Source organism: Quercus robur, chromosome 1, assembly GCF_932294415.1.
Source record: "Quercus robur chromosome 1, dhQueRobu3.1, whole genome shotgun sequence".
In the NCBI taxonomy this organism is placed as follows: domain Eukaryota; kingdom Viridiplantae; phylum Streptophyta; class Magnoliopsida; order Fagales; family Fagaceae; genus Quercus; species Quercus robur.
The window spans coordinates 54,043,622-54,055,275 of NC_065534.1; the positions used below are offsets into that span (position 1 = coordinate 54,043,622).

General features: G+C 37.0%; 1 long non-coding RNA gene across 1 annotated transcript; it reads left to right on the forward strand.

The window, feature by feature from the left end:
* Positions 1–7,943: 7,943 nt before the first annotated feature.
* On the forward strand, positions 7,944–9,534 carry LOC126714386 (uncharacterized). Its single transcript, XR_007651591.1, has 2 exons — positions 7,944–8,304; positions 9,078–9,534. It is a non-coding gene; the product is annotated as an uncharacterized LOC126714386 (long non-coding RNA).
* The last annotated feature ends 2,120 nt before the right edge of the window (positions 9,535–11,654 follow it).

The following is an 11,654-nucleotide window of genomic DNA, read 5'->3' on the forward strand; positions in this document are numbered from 1 at the left end:
GTTTCCTCATTGACCGCAAGTCGGCCAAATCTCCGGGCAGTAGTAGGGCTCGCTCCACATCGTCGACCACGTATCTGACCTTCCCCTATTGGAAGTCTCTTATAGAAGAGCTGGCCAGAAAGGGAGCTCCGTCCAACACGAAAGAGGGGTTCTAGGCCGGCATCACGATTTGGCGGTCATGCCCGCTCTCCACTATTGATCCTTCACTTAAGGATCTCGTGTGGGCTGCTTTGGCCCCCATATGGGCCTCAACCTCTTTGGGAAGGTGGCATTTTCCTTCACCTCTTTACCCTTCGAATCCCTCTTTCTCTTCTTGTCAACAGGGTCAGGTTGAAGGACTTGGGTAGACGAAAGGGTGGGAGGCTTGGTTAGAGCTGTCTTCCTTAGCGCGTTGCCTCCAGCGTGGGACTTCAATAGCTCTTGGAGGCTGGATCTTATTCTGCGTTATAGCAGTATGGCGTCAGGCATGGTACGATCTTCTTGGGTTTGACTTACTTGCACTGGAGGAAGGCTGTCAAAATCCCCAGTATTGTTATTTATTGTCACTACCTCCCCGTGTCGGGATTGGGTAATTTGCGTGCCTGTTGCCTTCCTTGGATATGGTAGCCGTTTCTTAGGCTCCCACTCCGGAATTGAACCCTAATTCTCTGTCACCCGTCACCACTATAGTAAGCTACTATCCTACCATCGAAAGTTGATTGGGCAGAAATTTGAATGATGCATCGCCAGTATGATGACCGTGCGATCCGTCAAGTTCTCATGAATCAGCAGAGTAGCAAGCAGAGTCCACGTCAGCGTTTTATTTAATAAATGCATCCCTTCTAGAAGTCGGGGTTTGTTGCACTTATTAACTCTAGAATTACTACGGTTATCCAAGTAGTAGGTACCATCAAACAAACTGTAACTGATTTAACGAGCCATTTGCAGTTTCATAGTCTGAATTAGTTCATACTTACATATGCATGGCTTAATCTTTGAGACCAGCATATGACTACTGGCAGGATCAACCAGGTAGCATTCCTCGTCGATGCTGGCGTCGCCTGGAGGCCTTGGCTTGCCCGAGGGTGAGGAAGGGCGTGGACGAGCACGGCGATCGTGCGGGGCAGAGCGATGACGCTCGCTAGGTAAGTTGGCAAAGGGGGCTAGAGGCCCCAAAGCCATATAATGTTCTACATCCGAGGCCACAAGCATACCCACGTGGTCCACAGCGACAACGTAGAGGCAAGGCATGCATCGAACATGAGGACGGCTTCGAGGTCCTGCCGACACCCCGCAAGGAGCATTGACTACAAACAAATCAACTAGAGGGACAAGTGCCTTCAAGGTAGGTATGCAACACAGGGACCTGAATTGCGTTCGAGGTGTAGAGCGATGCTCGAAACAACGCTGATTGGGAGCACACCGAACAGTTCGATGTGCGAGCACGGAGCTTCCAAGCCAAGTAACCCTGCCACCACTCACACGCTATCATGTACGCTTGACTGCAACACTATTAAACGTACCGCACAATGACACGTCGTGAGGCCTATCGCGCATGAGGAAGCATCAAGTGGTGCTGAGTCCACATCGCTGGGCGTGAAGGACAACAATGCTAAACCATGTGCCTGTAAGGATGGGTCGTTGTCGCGTAGAGGTACGATGGTCGCCATGGGACTTGCTTCGCGTAGCAATGGGTGAAACAAACACCGTTTGCTTTGCGAGAGGGTGCCCAAGCTATACCAAGCTTGCATGGCTCACCAACCACACATAGGAACTACACTGCCACAATCGTCGTTGTCGTCGTAGTTGCAACCACACAGCTGCATAGTAAGAAAGACACATACATCCCCAGTGGTTGCCATGGAACTTGCTTCGCGTAGCAATGGGTGAAACTAACACCATTCGCGTTGCGATAGCATTCCTAAGCTATACCATGAATGCATGCATCCCCCCACCACACGGCTACTATAACCATCGCCCCCCCCCCCCCCCCCGCTACTAGGCACGGATGGGTGTGGACTCGAGGAAAAATGGCACTAGAGAGGTCTTTCACAATGCGTTTGATCATCACCTTAGGCTTGCTCTGCGTGGCAATAGGTGAAACTAACACCGTCTGCCTTGCAAGAGCGTGCCGCAGCAATACCACCCACACGTGAAATGCTAACTTTGGACCACCTCGGCAATGCATTTAGGGACCACCTCATGCCATGGAGCATGAGAGGTTGGGGCTTGAGGGCTCGTCATAAGCATGCCTACCCGTGGCCAAGCTTAAGAGGGGTCGCCCCTGTGCATCGCCGAATACCTCCTCCCCCCAAAAGAGCCCTTAGGAAAAAATCTGTTTTGCACGAGGAAACATTGATTTGTTAAGGAGGAATAATGGGTCTTTTTTGGAGAAATTATTGGAGTCTTGCCCTGATTTTTTGCACACATGCTAAGAGAAATCCAAGCTTTAAACTATCAAAATTTGGAGGCCAGATTCAACATATTTTATTTTTTATGATTTTCGGAAGCTGGAAAATAGGAAAAATCATAAAAAATTAAAGAATGCTCGGAACACCGAACTGCTTGTTGGAAAACTCCTTTAAAATCATGGAATGAATTTAGGGACACAAAAATGGAAAAAGGCAAGGGCCAATTTTGTTGGAATGTGGGACGAAGCGGCACGGCGTGCACGGGGGCATGCCCCTGGGATGCCCACTGCCTGCCCAGGGCATGCAGCAACCAAGACCAAGGCAACCCCCATGGGCAGGCAGTTAAGGCCAGGGCATGCAACAGCCAAGGCCTGGGCATGCATGTAGCAGCCAAGGCCAAGGCACGCAGCCAAGGCCATGGCATGCTTGTGTGGGCACGCTGGCATGCCCTTGGGGGCAAGGAGCAAGGCCCCTGGGGGCACACTGCCAAGGCCCTAGCATGCATGCCTGAGGGGCTGTGGCAGCACGGCGTGGGCACGCAGGCGAGGTCGTGGCATACCCTATGGGTGGGATGCTAAGGCCGTGGCATGCCTTTGGGACCCCTCAAAGGCCATAACAGCACTTGGGGGGGTGGGTGCTGCTCCCAAGCCTAGCTAACCTCTTCGGACCCCTCCTACTCTTTCCCCCCCTAAAAAGCACTTAGGAAAAAATCTAGTCTAGCATCAGGAAACATTGATTGGTTGAGGAGGAATAAGGGGTCTTTTTTGGAGCAATTATTGGAGTCTTGCCCTGATTTTTGCACACATACTAAGAAAAATCCAACCTTTAACCTGTAAAATTTTGGAGGCTAGATTCAACATATTTGTCATAATTTTTGGAAGTCAGGAAATAGGAAAAATGATAGAAAATTGAAGAACGCTTGGAACGTTGAACTGCTTGCTGGAAAACTCCTCTAAAATCATGGAATGAATTTAGGGACACAAAAATGGAAAAAGGCACGAGCCAATTTTGTCGGAATGTAGGGCGATGCGGCGCAGCGTGCGCGTGGGCACAATGACCTGAGGGAAGTTGGTCAGACTATCTAGTTCAATGCGTCCATAGGCGCCAGAGCCCTCTATGATACGAAACTTCTCAGCTAGAGTTTCCACTTGGCTCTTGACTTGGCCAATCCCAGATTCGGGGGTTCTTGTCCTTAGAAAGATCTATTTCTTGGTCATTGCCTTGGGGTAGTATATTGTGGCCCTGATACTGTCCTATTGGGGGTTGATTTTCGTTCTCGATTCGAGTATCTCTTTGATTTGCCACTTGCTCCTTCAGAAGAGCGATTTCTTGAGCATTTTCCTCATAGGGAGAAGTACCACTAGTAGACATTTCTCTTGCGCAAGACCTAGTGACGATGGGATCATGATGTGGTGGTAGCTTAGACTGTTTCTTTTTAGCAATATTTTGATCCTGAGAAAGAATAGAAGGTGAAAGAAACGGGTTGCATTTGACAATGTGGAAACACAACACCAAAATCAAGTTAGTTTATGCCCTTGCTATTTAACATGCACCTACCATTTTCAGAAAAATTTGGCTTTGCACCCTTGATTGGGTATTTATCATGGTGAGTTTTTACTATGATGCAAGATTAATGCACAGGATTGGCAAGTAACCGAAACTTTTATAAGATGCTGGACAATGCGAGATGGGCCCTGCTTTTGATTACATGGAAACAGAATGCTTGTGCAAGGTTTGCTTTTACAATGCCGAGTTCAATGGCTCCAACAATGGGCCTTCTACAATACAAGTAAATGCGATTACATGGAAAACTTGGCTCTTGATGATGCGGACTTCTCAGGGAAGCTCTTGGACATTTGGATGTCTTGGTAATTGGGATAACATGGATCTCTTGGACCTTTGGATCTCTTGGGGGAGCCCTTGGATTCTTGACATCTAGGACATTTTGGCAACTTGGACCTCTTGGCAATCTTTTTGGATTTTTCCTAGGAAAGCTCTTGAACTCTTGATGCTTTGGAATTCTTGACAGTTTTTTGGCAACATCTCCTCCTAGGGAGTTTTGGTTACTTGCCATAGATTTTATCTTTACGCAACTAGGTGACGGAACCAATTAGTGTATGCATGAGCGCCCTTGTAGGGTTGTAAACCCTTAGGGATGAGGTATGATCTAGCATGTACAAGATATTCACAAATGTTTACATTTCACGTGGAACAAACTTTGTCCAAAAAAATGTCAAATTCGTAAATTCTGCTGAATCCCCTACAACACTTGTATGATCTAGTTTTGTGCAAACTCTTAGGAAATATTGATGCAAAGGAAACCTGAATATCTCGTACGTCTTACATACAACTCTAGTACGTACAAGCTTCTCTAAACAAAATGTTTTAGAATTTGGAGCTACAACAATATGCTATACTTAGACAATATATGCACTCATGATAAAAGGTATTGTGAATTTATCTCCAGGATATGACCTAGTTTATTACGTTCCAAAAATCACAATTTTGGACAATGCTCTTAGGAGTTTTAGTGATCCTTAGAAACTATCAAATTCATAAATTCTGCATAAACGCGTACAATAATTGTACGTTCAAGAGTCATACAACTCACATGTAATTTTGATTAAAAGAAACTTGATACTCTCATATGTCTTATGTACAACTATCGTACGCCTGAGATTCTAGAAACTTTATTTTTTCATTTGTTTGCCACATTTTTTGACACTCTCCCTCTATTAAAGAGGAATTCATGCTTTTTACTTTATAAAAAAATTGGGACTAAACATCCCGTTTCTCTACTGAAAAACATAATTAAACGCTTTCCTTAGACAATGTATGTATCCACACAACCTTTGTTGAAAGGTTACTATAAATTTATCTCCAGAATACAACCAAGTTTATTAGGTTCTAAAAATAGCAATTTTGGTGATGTCCCAGGGGATTTTTAGCTTTTCTATGAAAGTTCACAAATGTTTTCATCTCAAGTGGAGCAAATTTTATCCCAAAAACTATCAAATTCGTAAATTTTGCAACACTCGTATTTCAAGTTTGGTAAAAGAAACTTAGAGAGAGAGTCTGTGTGAAGAGAGAGGAAGAAGAAGAATAGGTATGGGGAAGAACTTAATATTCCGAAAATTCTCTAATGAAAAAAATGTTTTAGACAATTTAATTAGATTAATGTTTATTTAGAATGAAAAGTTAAAAAAAAAATTAAAAAGAAAAATAATTTAATTAGATTAATGTTTATTTTCATTTTTTTTATTTTATTACTTGGCTTTTTAAAAAATTAATTTTTTATTAATTAAAATGCGGGGTATTTAAAAATGCCAAATAATTATTTTCAATAATATTTTAAAGGCCACATCAACACCATGTCAGCAAGCAGGGCACTTCGTCTGCCACGTAGTAGGTTTCTGTTAGTTGGTTGACGACAGAGACCATTTTAAAAACGATATTCTTTTTTTGGGGACGACATTAGTAATGAAATCTATTTTGAGACCAAAATAAAAATTGACCCAAAATGTAGAGAATAAAAATGTATTTTCGCATTTTATATATTCATTTCTGGAAATTCTAGTATTTTGCCCTTATTTTTTAAAAAATTTAGTAATATGTCCATGTTTTGAAACTTAAAAAAAAAAAAAAAAAATTATAGAAGTCAAGTTCATAGAACTTGAATTCCATACCTATAACTGCATTCAAAAAATCTTATAATGACGTTTTAAATAAAACTTAAGTTCTATAAATTCAAATTCTATGTAAGTTTTATTTTTTATTTTTATTTTTAAGTTTGATAGCCCAAACCTATACCTGCCATAAGGGACAGGAAGCAGCCTGGGACTGTGTCCTTTTTAGCTGTCATATAATGGAATGCCCTGATGGCCCGTCTTTATCTACATAAAGAAGTCTGACACGGACCAAGGAGTCTTTGCATCGACGAAGAATGCTACATAAAGACCCGTCTTCATTTATAGAGGCCAAGACATCTTTTCCGACATAATATGAGTATATGACAACTGAAGACTCTCTCCAAATGCTGAAGCACATTAGCTGTCATCTTTAAAAAGCTGTGCTACAGTAGCACTTCAAGAAACAGACAGGTGAAAGTCACAAAACCCAGCTCGTACATGAAGTTTCACACGCTCTTATCAGTATTCGATGAGAAAACCATTTTCTCCTAACAAAAGATCTGGCGGTCACCATTCAATTAACAAAATATATATATATATATATATATATTTTGGTCTTATTGTCTCGTTAAACTACAAAATACACGTATCAATTATCAATAAATATATATATAGTGTCCGATTAATGTGTGTCTTAAAAATATACATTAAGCGATTTAATTTTAAAAATATTTTTTTAAAAATTGAAAAAATTGTTAATACTTTTTTAATTTTCAAAAAAATATTTTTAAAAGTAATTAATTATTGTGTGGCTTAAGACACGTACTAGTAAAATTCATATAAATATTTTTGGAAACTAACAATATAATTTTCTTGGAACTAACAAAGCTATAAGCTTTAAGCTACAAGCTTAAGCTACATCAGTACTAAAGAGCCTTGGAACTAACGAGCTATAAGCCTATAAAGCTACTTCAATTAAGGAAAATTTTGAAAATCCAGGGGATGATGAGACTGATGATGGAAGAATCAAAGTTATGGTGAGGAGAAAAAATAAATAAAAAAATAGATAGAGGGAGCGTGAGCCCTAAAGAGGAGAGAGAAGATGCGAAGAGGAGAGCATTTGGAAAATTGAAAAAAGAAATAAATAAATGTGGTTTGACATTGATTAGATCTGGACATGATTTTGGTAGGTGAGAGACCGAGAGAGAAATGAGGAAAAACTAATCAGGAAAAACTAAATTTATAGAATCAGATTAGATACAATTTATTTTTGTTAAAATTAAAAATATTATGATAAAATAATTTTTAAATATATAAATAGTATTGTAAGACTTATTTTTAATATTTTTTAGTGCGTAAACAGTTTTGTAAACAATGATAAACAATAATTCTTGTCACCTAAAAAAGTTGAAACGCATGAAGAAGAAGAAGAAAAAAAAAAATGCATAACACAAAATACATACGTAATAATTTCTAACCGCACCTCTCTCTCTCTCTCTTTCTTTATATATACATATACATATATATATATATATATATATATATAGATCTACGTTTTTCCCTATTTTACGTTTCTCCTTCTACTATTTTTCCCTACCTCTTTCGTTTTCCTTTTCTTTTTTCCTCTACTGTTAAAATTAAGAATATTATAATAAAATAATTTTTAAATATATGAATAGTATTGTAAGACTTATTTTTAATATTTTTTAGTGCGTAAACAGTTTTGTAAACAATGATAAACAATAATTCTTGTCACCTAAAAGTTGAAACGCATGAAGAAAAAGAAGAAAAAAAAAAAAAAAAAGAGAAAAATGCATAACACAAAATACATACGTAATAATTTCTAACCGCACCTCTCTCTCTCTCTCTTTCTTTATATATACATATACATATATATATATATATATATATATATAGATCTACGTTTCTCCTTCTACTGTTTTTCCCTACCTCTTTCGTTTTCCTTTTCTTATTTCCTCTACTGTTTTTCCCTAACCCTCATCTTCTCCTTTTTATCTCCCAAGCCAGCCTTGTTCTTTGTGCGCCATGACCAAGCCTCTCTTTCTTTCAATCAGACCCATTCTTCTCCTTGCTTGCCTCTGTCGATCGCATGGACTTAAATTTATGTATATGTACCAGCAATACATGAGAAGAAGATATAGAAAACGGTACCATTGTGGCTTTACTGGCGGCATTCAAGCACTTCGGGCACATGTTGCTGAACTGCTTATATTGCCTAAGTGAAATTGAAGGATTTCGAAAGATTTAACAAAGTAGTTGATGAGGTATATATAAGTCAGTTCTTTCATCACTTTCTTTCTGTGTATGCGTATAATGCATTACTTCTTTTACAACTTTTACTTTTCGTTCTTTCCTTTTTTTATTCTAAATAAGTGATTTTTTAATGTTAAAAATTATTAGTTTACATTCCGTTATATTATATTGTAGACCAAACAAATTTGTAAAATTATAGTTATGAAAAATAGGGAAAAGCACCGAACATAAAAAATAAAGTAAGAAGTTGTTCTTCTTAATTTTTCATCTTTTATTATTTTCAAAAGAAGAAAAAGAAACAAAATTAGTTGAAATTTGAAATTTTGACTTTTTTTTTTCTACTAGATAGTGGTAAAATAACTATATAATGATGGACGGGGTGATTCTTTTAGCTGCAATGGCATTAATGCATCACTTTTTGAAAATTATTTGTTTCTTTTCTTGATATGTTTGTCTTTCTTTTCTTTTTTTTCTTTTCATGTCTTCTGTTTTGTATTCATTTTCATCCCTAGTTGAAAACAAATACAAAACTGACGTATGAATCCAAATCACACACTAGAAAAGAATAAATTAAGTGAAAAAGTGAAGACGAAAAACTCTGTTCGTTCCTTGCTGTTCTTGTTATCTGGGCTTCCTTGTTTTGTGGTTTGGTTGGCGAGGAGGTTATTTTTCTTTGTCAGAATAATTTTAAGCGAGAGGGTCTAAATTATGAATGGTAGTCTCTTCGGCGGAAGATGCTGTATCAATTCTATTCAAAATTATAATTTCGGTTATATTTGTGCAGTTCCAGATTCTGAAGTTTTCTAAAGAATATCGATGATTTCGATTTCGGCCAACATGGTTTGTTCAGTTTTCAACCGCACTCCGTCGTGACTAGTGTCCGAAGAGCACTCAAATGGTCCTTGGAATATGTCCTCAAACAGAATGTCTTCCAGAAAGCGGGACGCTCTTCCGAAGAGGTAGAAGAGAAAGAAATAAACGCTTGTATGTGCAAGGTTTACGAAATTGACAAACTGACAAACTCAGAGACACATATTAGTTTTTGTTTCGCCCTTTTTGAAGACCCTTCAGAATCTGGGAGATTTTTAATTATCTTCCTAACAAATTTTTGAGGTATCAATATGTTATTAGGAAATATGACGAATGTTTTGCCCGTAGTGGGCCAGTTATCTGTATATATTTATTTGTATGTGCAAGGTTTACGAAATTGACGAACTGACAAACTCAGAGACACATATTAATTTTTGTTTCTCCCTTTTTGAAGACCCTGGAATCCAGAAGATTTTTAATTATCTTCCTAACAAACTTTTGAGGCATCAATATGTTATTAGGAAATATAATAAATGCTTTGTCCCGAGGGCTAGTTATCTTTATATGTTTATTTGTATGTATTAAAGAGAATTTTAGTTATTATTATTTTTTTACTAAAAAAAATTGTCCTAAATTTTAAATGGTAAATTGTCAAATTTAAGTTAGTTATTTTATTTTTTATTGTCAAAAATATTTCTATCTAAAACCTTAAATAGAGGTTAAAATAGTAAATTGATAAAAATGATAAATTTTTATTCTTATGTTAAAATGTCTTTTTACCTTTAGTGAATTCTTTCTATTTTTAGTAAATTCTTACTTTTACGTTTATAAAAATTCTTACTTATAGTCACCATCTAACAAAAACTCCCAAATCCTAGTCCTACTTTTACGGTGATATAAATTCATCCTCCTACTCAATATCTCTAAGCGCTCTCCACAATGTGGACATCATTTCTCCCCCAGGAATTTACCATCTATGTTAAAATTTAGAGATTCGAGAAACAAAAGGAAAAATTTTTCGCTAGGAAAAAAAGAAATCTATATTAAATTTTTGTTCCATAAGAGTAATGAAGTTAAAAATATATCTATTTAGCATCACAAAAAGTTTTTTTTTATCTATTTTACCTATTTACATGTTGCAGTAGTGGATCTATTTTAGCTTTTAACACAATAAAATATTATAAATATCACAATAAAATAATATATCAATTATAATAAAACAATATATGCACTATAATAAACAACAATCACAACCACTCGCTAATGCTACCACTGCCACTACCGCCGTCACCGCCAACGCCACTGCCATCGCCACTGTCAATACCGCCACAGCAACAGCCACCATAAAATAAAAAAAAAATTTCTCACTAATATTAGATAGTAATAATCTACCACTTAAAATTTATTGTAAAAATATTATGGTAACATTTTTTAATTTAATTTCTTATTGTTCTTTATTTTATTTTTCCTATTATCTTTTTTTTTCATCCAAATACACGTTTCTTTCTTCTCCCTTTTTTTTTCCTCTTTGTTTTTCTCCTCCACACACGTACTCCTCTTATCTCGTCCACCCTCAGCCACACCTTTTAACTTTCAACCATTTCTTATTTTTTATTGTTTTATCTTTTTGCTACTTTTTCTCCTCATCTCCTTCTCCATTTATTCAACTGTTCTCTCTTTATTTCTCTGTCCAACCAAGCTTCAATTCCGCTCAGCCCAACTAAAGCAACGCCACTAGGTCCACCACCACGCCTCTATCAGGACCAGCTGGCTAAATTTTTTTTTAAGAATACAATGTCGGCATTTGTACATGAAAACTTGTAGATAATTAGAAAAATATTTATCAATAATAAAAAAATAAAAACAAAAAAACTTGGTCAAACATTGTTTGAAAATGCCTTTAGGTACTGCTTGCCAAGAATTTTGACCTGAATACAATTTTGATGTTTTTGCTTGAAAACTTGTGGATAGCATATATAGAGGTTCAAAAAAAAAATGAAAAAATCTTTATAAAAAAAAAAAAAAAAAAAAAAAAAACTTTTTTAAATTTTGTTTGGAAATACCTAAGGTCCTACTGACCGAATTTTGACCGAAATACCATGTTGGCATTTTTGCATGAAAACGGGTAGATAATATATATATATATATATATATATATATATATAGAGGTCAAAGATTAAAAGTTTGCTCGAGGAACAAATAGAAAAAGCTTTTGCAAGAAAAAAAAAATTGGTTAAATTTTGTTTCGAAATGCCCGGTCCTAATGGTTAAGAATTTTAACCGGAAAACAATGTCGTTTTTGCACGAAAACTTATAAATAACATATATAGAAGTCCGAGAAACAAATAGAAAAATCATTTGCAAAAAAAATAAAAACACAGTTAAATTTCTAATTCCATAATTTAGAAAGGGGACCATTTTAATTTTTAAGCAATTAATCGTTTGAAAGTTGAAACAAATGGTATAGTAGTGTTGACCTAAGCTTAAGTACACAGCCCAACGTGACCACATGGGCGATCCCCAAAGATTATAGGCTAATTTGGTTAAGATA